This window comes from Misgurnus anguillicaudatus, chromosome 2 (genome assembly GCF_027580225.2).
Source record: "Misgurnus anguillicaudatus chromosome 2, ASM2758022v2, whole genome shotgun sequence".
NCBI lineage: Eukaryota > Metazoa > Chordata > Actinopteri > Cypriniformes > Cobitidae > Misgurnus > Misgurnus anguillicaudatus.
The window spans coordinates 42,142,450-42,152,514 of NC_073338.2; the positions used below are offsets into that span (position 1 = coordinate 42,142,450).

The 10,065-nt window shown below is 38.4% G+C and overlaps 1 protein-coding gene across 2 annotated transcripts in view; it reads right to left on the minus strand.

Annotated features, from left to right (window-relative positions):
* Positions 1-165, minus strand: part of kcnq3 (potassium voltage-gated channel, KQT-like subfamily, member 3) — a 53,098-nt gene extending 52,933 nt beyond the window's left edge. For both annotated transcript variants that reach the window (XR_012358608.1, XM_055203278.2), the window contains exon 1: positions 10-165. The gene's annotated coding sequence lies outside the window, so the exon portion shown is untranslated. The remainder of the gene's footprint in view (positions 1-9) is intronic.
* Positions 166-10,065: the final 9,900 nt, after the last annotated feature.

The window sequence follows — 10,065 nt, forward strand, 5'->3', positions numbered from 1 at the left end:
CTGTCTTACCGTATTCAACGCGCGTCCGCATGATTGCTGAATCCGTTTCTTTTGGTGTTGCTGATGCTCGTGGAGACGCTTGACGGTGGCGCGGTGTGGGTGGGAGGATGGCTAGCGCGCGCCTCGCACACGGGAGTTCAGACGCGAGCGCGAGACAGAGAGCTCGTGGCCACGTGACACAATACTGACATAGCATATGATCTGTGTGCCTCGTCAAGAATATGCATGCCATCGTAAAACCTCCAAAGGTGCTTTCGCAGGAATCACAAAAAAATGACTGCAGATAATCAAAATGTAAAATATGCATTAGAAGTTCTTTGTTGGGTAAGTGTGATGAGCAGGTTAGGTTCTTATACTGGACTGGTCACATACATTCGGTAGTAAAATGAAACTGTACACCTCCACATTATACAAAACCATTTAATTTTTAGTCTTTTAGGCTAATCTGTTTTATTGACCTTACAAATCTTTTAATCTTTGAAGGTGTATGCTTAATTGATTGAAATACGTTATATGCAAAGCGTTTACTGAATAATGAGAAAAGCTCCTTCAACTCCTTCAGTATAGCCTACCTCAAAAAACTGCTTGATACTATAAAAAGACTGCATTGAAGATGGTACAATATAACATTTAGATTTATTTTAGATTTTCTTTATAGTTACATTTGTGTTATTCATTCGTTTGGATTAAGCTTTAACTACAGTATACAAAGTAGCATTGACTAAAACAGTGTTTCTTAAAGGTGCAGTGTGTAATTTTTAGAAGGATCTCTTGACAGAAATGCATAATAATATTCAAAACTATATGATCAGGGGTGTATAAAGACCTTTCATAATGAACCGTTATGTGTTTATTACCTTAGAAAGAGACCTTTTTATCTACATACACAGAGGGTCCCCTTACATGGAAGTCGCCATTTTGTGCCGCCATTTTTCTATAGAAGCCCTTAACGGACAATTTTTTTTACTAAGTTGTCTCCGACGATGACATGTTTGTCCGGTGGCGGCTACCGTAACTTCTCTGTGTTTCAAAAGCGAGGGGTGAGCAGCGGACTAAGCCGTTGGTTGCAATTCGCAACCTCACCACTAGATGTCGCTAAAATTTACACACAGCACCTTTAAACTTTTTTGTCATTCCCTACTTTGGAGGTAGGAAAGGGTTCTGAGTCCCACCTGTCCCCAATCACCCCAACAAAATGATAATCAAGTAGGCTTTAAGTTTAACTGTTAAAATGTATTTAATTTATTTAATCACATCACATAACAGCATTAAAAACTTTAAATAGAGAAAATAAACGTGCAAATGTATTATCATTTTGCATGAAATAAGACTTTGTTCAAAAGTAAATAATAATAATGCAACTGTGTTTGCATTTTGTCTCTGACAAAAGTCATCATACTTTCTTTTCGGCTGGCTTTTTGGTTGATTAGGTTTATTGTCTATCTTGGTTTTCTCTTCTGGTGCTGAATCTCCAGTCATCTTTTCATTCTCTGTCACAAACGTATCCATTGTTTACTTTTATACCCGCTACCACCTATACGCCTCTCCACATTAAAGTTTTTGTTCCGCTTCAGTTAACATTCAGAGGTTAATTCATTCTTGTAGGCTATGGTTTTACGTGACATTTTCTTCACAGTCTGATGTTGTTTTAAGTTAGGGTTATATTTAAATATGTTGTTTTGAGTGTTGGGTCAATAAATAAAGAAATTAATAGAGATTTCCTCCCGTTTGTTACGCCCCACTTGTAATATTCCTATTCACCATGAGAAATGCTGGACTAAAACAACATTTGATATAGAACATCTGGAAACTCATACAGTGATTACAGTCCTAAACATATCTACACATTTAAAAATAAAGTTGCTTAAAAGGTTCTTAACAGCGAAATACCATTTTTGTTCCTCAAAGAACCATTCTGAACCATGCAGCTAGATATTACCGAGGTCATAGTCATGTATATTTATTAAAAACAAGAACACAAAAATCTATCTTGTTTTGTTGTGTTACTTTTGACCAACCTGTCTGTTACGTTCGTCCCTGCTGACAGGGTCAAAAGTAACAATTCACTATGTTAAAAGTGAAATTATACTGAAGTTGTTTTACATTTATTCAAAATTTCACCTGGTATTGATAGACCATATTGACCGCGGCAAAAATATATCACTGTCTCAAACATTATCATTTAAAATTAAAGATACAATTTGTATTTATGCGCCGCAAGATGCCGCCAGATCAAACAAAAACAATGATGTTGTTTACTGACGCTCTGAAGCAGCGTGGAATTATGGGATTTGTAGTCTTTAACTCAACCGCTGATGGCCATCAATCAGACGCGAACAAGAAATCTTGTGATGGATAAGGTAATCAAGTCTTATAAATGTTGCGTTTGATGACACGTTTATTTCATTATGTAAGTTTATATGTGATGTTCAAAACAAAATTGTTAGTCATATTGATATTACAGTATTAGTCCAAATTTGATGGCAAACACAGCACAGAATTAAGTTTTCAACTTACAATCTACAATGATTTTTCACATAATGTATTGACAGTACAAATCTTATTGTGAAGTGTCTTAAAATGACCATTTATATTGCTGTACAATACCTTTTGATGTGCATATCGTCCGCGGGAAGACGCGCTGATTACAATCTACACACTAATGTTGTGATCAATATAATAGCATACGTTTTTTTGAAGGGTTACGAATCAAAACAACTCACCCATCGCGTAAAACACAAGCAGGATCAGAATCTCGGTCTAGTTAAACGTTGTCGCGAAGCTCTCTCCATCCAGATAATGCAACAACAAATTGATCCTCTCTCGTTTTGTTCCAAACTTTTCTTGGGTTGTTTGGTTGGCCCGTACGCTTAAGGGAGCTGACACAACCAGCGGCAGACGGTACAGAGATATCCATAAGTTCATAAGCAAGCGCGTAACCCGACAGGCGCTATCGCATAGTTCCGCATTTGTCCACAACACTGGACTTGCCTCGCTGCCTCATGAGGAAATGACTTCGGACTCGGAGGCCTGAAGGCAGCTCAGAAAAAGGCTTTCCGACGCACTTCAAAGGCAGCGTGTTTGAAATATAAACAGAGAGCGCCTTTGTGATAACTAATCACATATTTGAAAACTAAAATACTAATTTCTCGCTAGAAATGCAATTAAAATGCTTAAAAAGTGAAAATATACGTTTATTTTCACTAAATTTGTGCTCCAGCCGCTTCCTTGGCCGCCATTTTATTTTTTCAAGCTCGACCAGTGTTGTCATGTGGTTTACGTCAGTAAAGGCTATGGATATTAACGTCATTGACAGGAGACTGCACTGCCCCGTGTCAATGTTTTGAATGGAAATTTTCTCACGATTTACAAGTAGTTGAAAACATTACAGATATTGATAGTAATCAGCTGGACAAAATATATAACACTGGCCTAGTGGTTTTTGGAGATTTTACTGCAAATATCTTACAAATTGCACCTTTAAGTTTTTCTGAAAAATGGTACTTTCGCCCCCGCTCTCCCCTTCCCTAATGAAAGTAGTCAAAATACTTTAATTCTGCAACACCTGTGCTACCTACTTATGTTTAAAATTGTCTGCACCTGTGACCTACTTTTGACATTTATGCTGTGTCTGAAACCGTTCACTCCTTCACTATTACCTATATAGTGAATAACATCTGCTATACCTTGATTAAAATACCTAAAAATGATTGTTGTGGTTGTTTATTTTTTGCATACGTATGGGACACAAATGACATCTGTTTCATACAATAACCATCTAAATGTTTTAATACTCATTGCCTGCACAAGAATTGCAAATTTGTAAAGCCAATAAAGTACTCTAAACTGAAACTGAAACCCAGAATCCCAAAGTGAGGAAGCTTCTCTGGATTTCATTTATCATTAATGAGATTTACACTCTCTAGCAGAATAAGATTTCAAATCTGGCACATCGGAGATGGGAACAATCTGTACACACTGTAGTTTGTACAGTACCAATGTTGTCTTATTTATATCTGGTTGTTGTTTATTCACATGCATGTGGGTTTCATGAATTTTATTCTGTGTTGGTTTGACAAAGCGTTCGTGCTTTTAGTCTCTTGGCTGCAGTGGGAGTATCTGACTGCTCTCTGATGAATTTAGATGCTTGTTAAAGAGCAATCCAAGATGGCTGAATAGCCAACTAACACACACACACACACACACACACACACACGCCTAGAGCTGTGAACTCTTGCCATCCAGAAAGGTGTAAATTCTCACAGTTATAGTTTGGGGGGGGCTTTTAATACACTGCCTTCGGGGATACTATAGTGACCCTGATACCACACTGCACAATGAGTAGATGTCTCTTTATCTCTGGCTTTTTCTATTATGCTTATCATATTTGTCCATTCAAATCCAGTCCCAATTCCCATTTGAGACGAAACATCTGAAATAATGCAGTATTTCTTAGATGCAGCTTTCAGATTAGTGCTATAAGTCTTTATGGCTATAAGCCATAAATTTAAGTGCTTATGACGTCACGCAGCTAGGAGAGATGCTGTTAACCTCTGAACGCTAAAGAGCAGCTATAGTTCAACTCCGAGAGCTTGTACCACCATGCCCTGACATACACATCCCTCGGGAGAAGAGGATTCCAGGGCTTCAGAAAGATGCAGTCAGAGAACTGGCAAAAGAGGATGAAAAGAAAACGGATCAATAAATGTAACATCAAAAATGCCCTGGCTCTGGAGTTAAGGAAAGTCATAGCGGAGGGAATCTTCTCCTTGTCAGTGATTGGTGGTACAGCAGAGTCATGGGAGTGGAAAAGGCAGAGAGGAGAGAATGAAAGAAAGACATCTTTGTCAGGGTGACAGGGGTTAAATAATTCAGTTCATGTCCAGATGCTGGGTGAGACCATCATGTTTTATTCATTCGGACTAAATTTAAATACATCGTAGACACAAGAACATTACATGTGATATTAAAGTTATTAATGTAAACAGACACTACTGGAGTAGAATTCACTTTTGATTTACAATTGAGGAGCTCAGATGCAAACATGTTTTCTTGTTAATTAGGTTTAGGTTCAATAATTTCACTTTAATTGCAATTAAAAGTTTATTAGTCAGTAATTAAAATGCCTTATTTTTACCTGTCACTTTATACGCACAACCGGCGCAACGTCATAGAATGTCTCTGAACAGGTTCACGCCCACTTTTGGGGGAAAACAGACTAGACCTTCCGTTTACTTCCATTCAAAATAGCGGAACAAAGCAACGTTCGTACACAGCCGGCAGGTGTAAATAACTTATGAAATCACTCAGATAAAACATGTTGAGTAATTATCTGTCCACCCTGCCTGCCATAGAGCGCGAAAAATACATTAACACATTTAATTTGGTAAATATAAAAACATGTCCCTTTCATTCTCAGAGCGTCAAATTTGTGTTTGTTCCCGGATGTGCCGGTAGTCTGTATGGGCGTCAATAATACCGTTAAATGTATGTGGGACCCTCCCACTTTTTAAGTGGGACATGAAAATCTGACTTTTCCAGGTCCCCAGTGCTTTCTATCAACCTAGAAAATGTGAAATAGAACAACCCAGTAACTTAGTTTTGGTAAACCATTCTCTGCAAGCATGTGAAAAAAATAGGTCATTGAATGAGTCTTCCCCTGTGATGTCAGAAAGGGATTATACTGCCCCTTAATCTGCACTATCCAACCACGACACTGGCATTTAGTGCCACAAAGTGGCATTTTTTATATGCTATAATAAATTATCCAGTGTTGGGGAAAGTTACTTTTAAAATAAATGCATTACAATATTAAGTTACTCACCAAAAAAGTAAATAATTGCATTACTTAGTTACTTTTCTTGGAAAGTAATGCTTACGTTACTTTTAAGTTACTTTTGCGTTACTTTTTCTTACTTGGCTGAGACTTGATCTCTTTCAGGCCTTGCAGGTGTTTTTTATGATGCAAAAATGTCAAGCTCTGGCCTGCCATCTCCGTTTCTGACTCAACTTTCCCCGCTCAGGCGCACAGAGTGCGTAATTCTATGTTAATGTGTTCAGTTTAATTCAGTACATTATTTAATTTTTAAATGGAATTAATTAAACTGAAAAGTAACTCGCATTACTTTTTTAAAAAAAGTAACTCAAATATTAATGTGTACATTTATAAAGTAATGCGTTACTTTACTCGTTACTTCAGAAAAGTAATATTATTACGTAATGTGCGTTACTTGTAATACATTACCCCCAACACTGAAATGATCTATATGGTATGTTGAGCTAAAACTTCACATGCGTACTCTGGAGACACCAAAGATTTATTTTACATCTAAAAAAAGTCCCTTTTAGTGAAATGTCACCTTTAAGTCCAATGATATTGGACCAACTAACTTTTCATCTAATTTAGCGCACATATATCTGTTCACTTGTTCATTCCACTAGAGAAATGCCCTAATAAATAAAACTCCGTTCCTTGTTTTAGCAACAGCATTGACTTTCACGCTGTTGTTTCCTCAAATCCATTCCACTTACCACATTAACAGTCTATATAATTTAAACTCCATTTCGTGTATTAAAATTTTTTACTACTTTCACCTGCTGTACTCCGGACCATGACACAACAAGGTAAACAAAGTTTTTGGGCTATATAAGCAATTGTTTAATTAAAAAACCAAAATATAAGAAAATGGAATCTACTCCAGTAAATGTTTCGGACCCACCCAAATGTTTTTGTCTTCCAACCATAGACTGTAAAAAATATGGACGTAGTGTCTGTGACATCACCCGTAGGTTTGTGAAGAGTTTTTTTTAAATAGGCGGTGCCTGCCGTCAGCGTGCATCACTCACGGATAACCGAAAATTGGTAGAAAGCCGGGACATGGGTGAAATGAGGTGGCTGGTTGCTGAAACCACACCCGCCTAGCTCGATTCTAATATGCTTAGAATTGCTTAATATTATTTAAGCGGATTAGTTGCAAAAAAATGCACCTCCTCACAGTTGTCATGAAGGGCAAAATTAGCTATATAGACCAAAAACAATTTTTGTACCAGGCTGTAAACATTATTTTCTTTTGTTGGCCATTTTAACATGGAGGTCTATTGGAATTGCAGTTTAAATCATTTCTGTATTTGCTTCATCAGAGAGATCAGAAGGTTGCCACTCACTTCCAACGCCCATTTTAGCCATTTCATTGGTATTTAACTAATTTGACTGTCTTTGGCCCTGTTTACAACCAGTATTAAGTTGCATTTTGGTCGATTGGTTCACAAGTGGACGACGCTAAATACAGGTGTAAGCGGGATGTAAAACTTTTGAGCTCATTCACTTTCGACCACATTCAGAGGTAGCCGAGTGATTTACATGTTAAGTCAATGCAAAGACGCAATTAGGCATCCTGCGCCGTGGTAGGCGCGGCACGAATGGCGCGGAATGCACGAATTGGGCGTTCCACGCGAATTGAGCGTTGCTGTGGGAAACGCGCAAGTTGAAAAATCTGAACTTCGGTGGATTTTAACCAATCAGGACCTTGCTGTAGTAGTGACGTGATTACAGGAAGCGAGCGAAGTCTCCACTTGAATGTCTCGAATGACTACAATTTCGTGCGCGAATGAAGCGAGTAAATTCAAACGTTCAAGTGTCCAACTTTTTGCTGCCTCTAATATTAATGTGTACAGTTATAAAGTAATGCGTGACTTTACTCGTTACTTCAGAAAAGTAATATTATTACGTAATGCGCGTTATCTATATGGTATTTTGAGCTAAAACTTTACATGCGTACTTTGGAGACACCAAAGATTTATTTTACATCAAAAAAGTTAATTTAAGTGAAATGTCCCCTTTATTGGTTCACAAGTGGACGATGCTAAATACAGGTGTAAACGGGATGTAAAACTTTTGAGCTCATTCACTTTCGACCACATTCAGAGGTAGCCGAGTGTTTACATGTTAAGTCAATGCAAAGACGCAATTAGGCATCCTGCGCCGTGGTAGGCGCGGCACAAATGGCGCGGAACGCGCGAATTGGGCGTTCCACGCGAAATGAGCGTTGCTGTGGGAAACGCGCAAGTTGAAAAATCTGAACTTCGGTGGATTTTCGCACCGTGTTAACCAATCAGGATCTTGCTGTAGTAGTGACGTGATTACAGGAAGCGAGCGGAGTCTCCGCGTGAATGTCTTGAATGACTAGAATTTTGCGCGCGAATGAAGCGAGTAAATTCAAACTTTTTGCTGCCTCTATCGCAGCTGGTGTGAATGCTCCATTAGGGTATCATTGATAAAACTAAAGTGGCTGCTTTCTGCCTCTTACGTTTTTGTTTAATCTTTTGAAAGATGTGCAAGCTTATTTTATCAATTGCTCTGAAATATCAGAGAAAGGTCTTACATGTACAAAACATTGGGCAGTATGTTTAATAACAACACAAGCAGCGGACTCTGACCTAATATTAGTGCGTTTCAATTTAAACCCTTAATTTCTCCTGCTCGTGCTTAAAGAAAGCAGAGGGACTTCCCCATAGACCCCTCGGAGTAATCAGAAGCGGTCGAAAGTGAACAAAAGAGATGGATTAAAAATCAGGTGTAAACAAACATGCATCTCTCTCATTAACTTGTGATCCAATTGACCAAAATGAATAGGGAATAGTTAAAAAAATCACTGAATATGCAACCGGGAACATTACAAATAATGAACTGAAGAAACACACATTAAGGGGCGCTGTGATCCAGGTCAGTGCCATATTCAGGTGCAAGTACTCACAAGGGACCTAAGTTTGTGTGATCTACCATCGTTCATCCATGACGTTTAGCGGCTTTTGCATCTGAGCTCCTCAATTGTTAATATAATCCCAAAATTTGTCCTCATTTAATGTTTATTTAGAATCGGTGTAGTTAACAGTTCTTAAATGTATTTATAAACGATGCTCTCTGATGTCTAATGTGTTTGCTGAATTCTCCAAAGGATCTCTGAAATAGCTTTTATAAGATTTAGTCCACCGTAGCACAGGGGTGTTATAATGTCAGCAACAAAATACTGTAAATTACTCATCTGCTGACAGGAGTTTTTAATAAAGGGGAAATGAAACCACCAAACCCCATCTGCGCATCCCGATAATTCACCTGCACACACACATAAAACAGCAGAGGAAAGAACACAGCCTTCAACACTAAAGAATGAGTGTGAGCTCCAAAAATGTGTGCGTACTCTGATGTGTGTTTGACCTTTGTTGTGTTTGAACTGAAAGGAGTGCAAAGTTTATCGGCTTGCTACAGAAATACTGCAGTGGCGTGATCTCATCCGTTGGCAGTTCTGCACATGTCTGACCTCTTTTGCATGCACACACACACATTTTACTACATTAGTGAGGATATCATAGACTTCCACTGTTTTCATATCAGGTTAATGACATTTTGTATCTCACACAAACACTCACACAAGCCATAAGTACATTTAGCATGAAACATGATCTGGTCAAATTATGAGCCTTTTGCTGGTCTTCACTTCTCTGAGCTGGTGCTAGCAACACCAAGGACATGGCCATGGGGTTGGGCATCATAAACTGTAAGCTTGAGTATACATTTATAATCAGGGTACCCACACCTAGTTAACTTCAAATTCAAGGACGTTTCAAGGACTTTCCAGGTCCAATACCCTCAAATTCAAGGACTAAATGTGGGGACACATTTTAAGTAAAAGCAAGGTTACATCGTGTTACCTTTAAAGATACATTGTAACAGTTCCTTTTTGAGGGAACTCGCGCTGTGTCACTGCGATGACACTTTGAGGACGACTCCAATGGTAGGCGCGTCTGAATGTGTATATAATATTCAAGCAATGGTGAGGGTTAACGACAAAGACAGGGTGACGTGGGATCCAGGAAGTATATCGCTATCTGAAATATTGCCAAATTTTGACAGGGGCGCAAGAAGTATGCAAGGGAGACGCATCGCCTCGTTCCCTTCTCAGGGAACAACAGTTAAATACGTAACCAGAGACGTTTTCATTTGTCAAACATAAATATACTATGCAAAAAAGCTATTTGGTATGAATCAACATTCGCATACAGAAGATA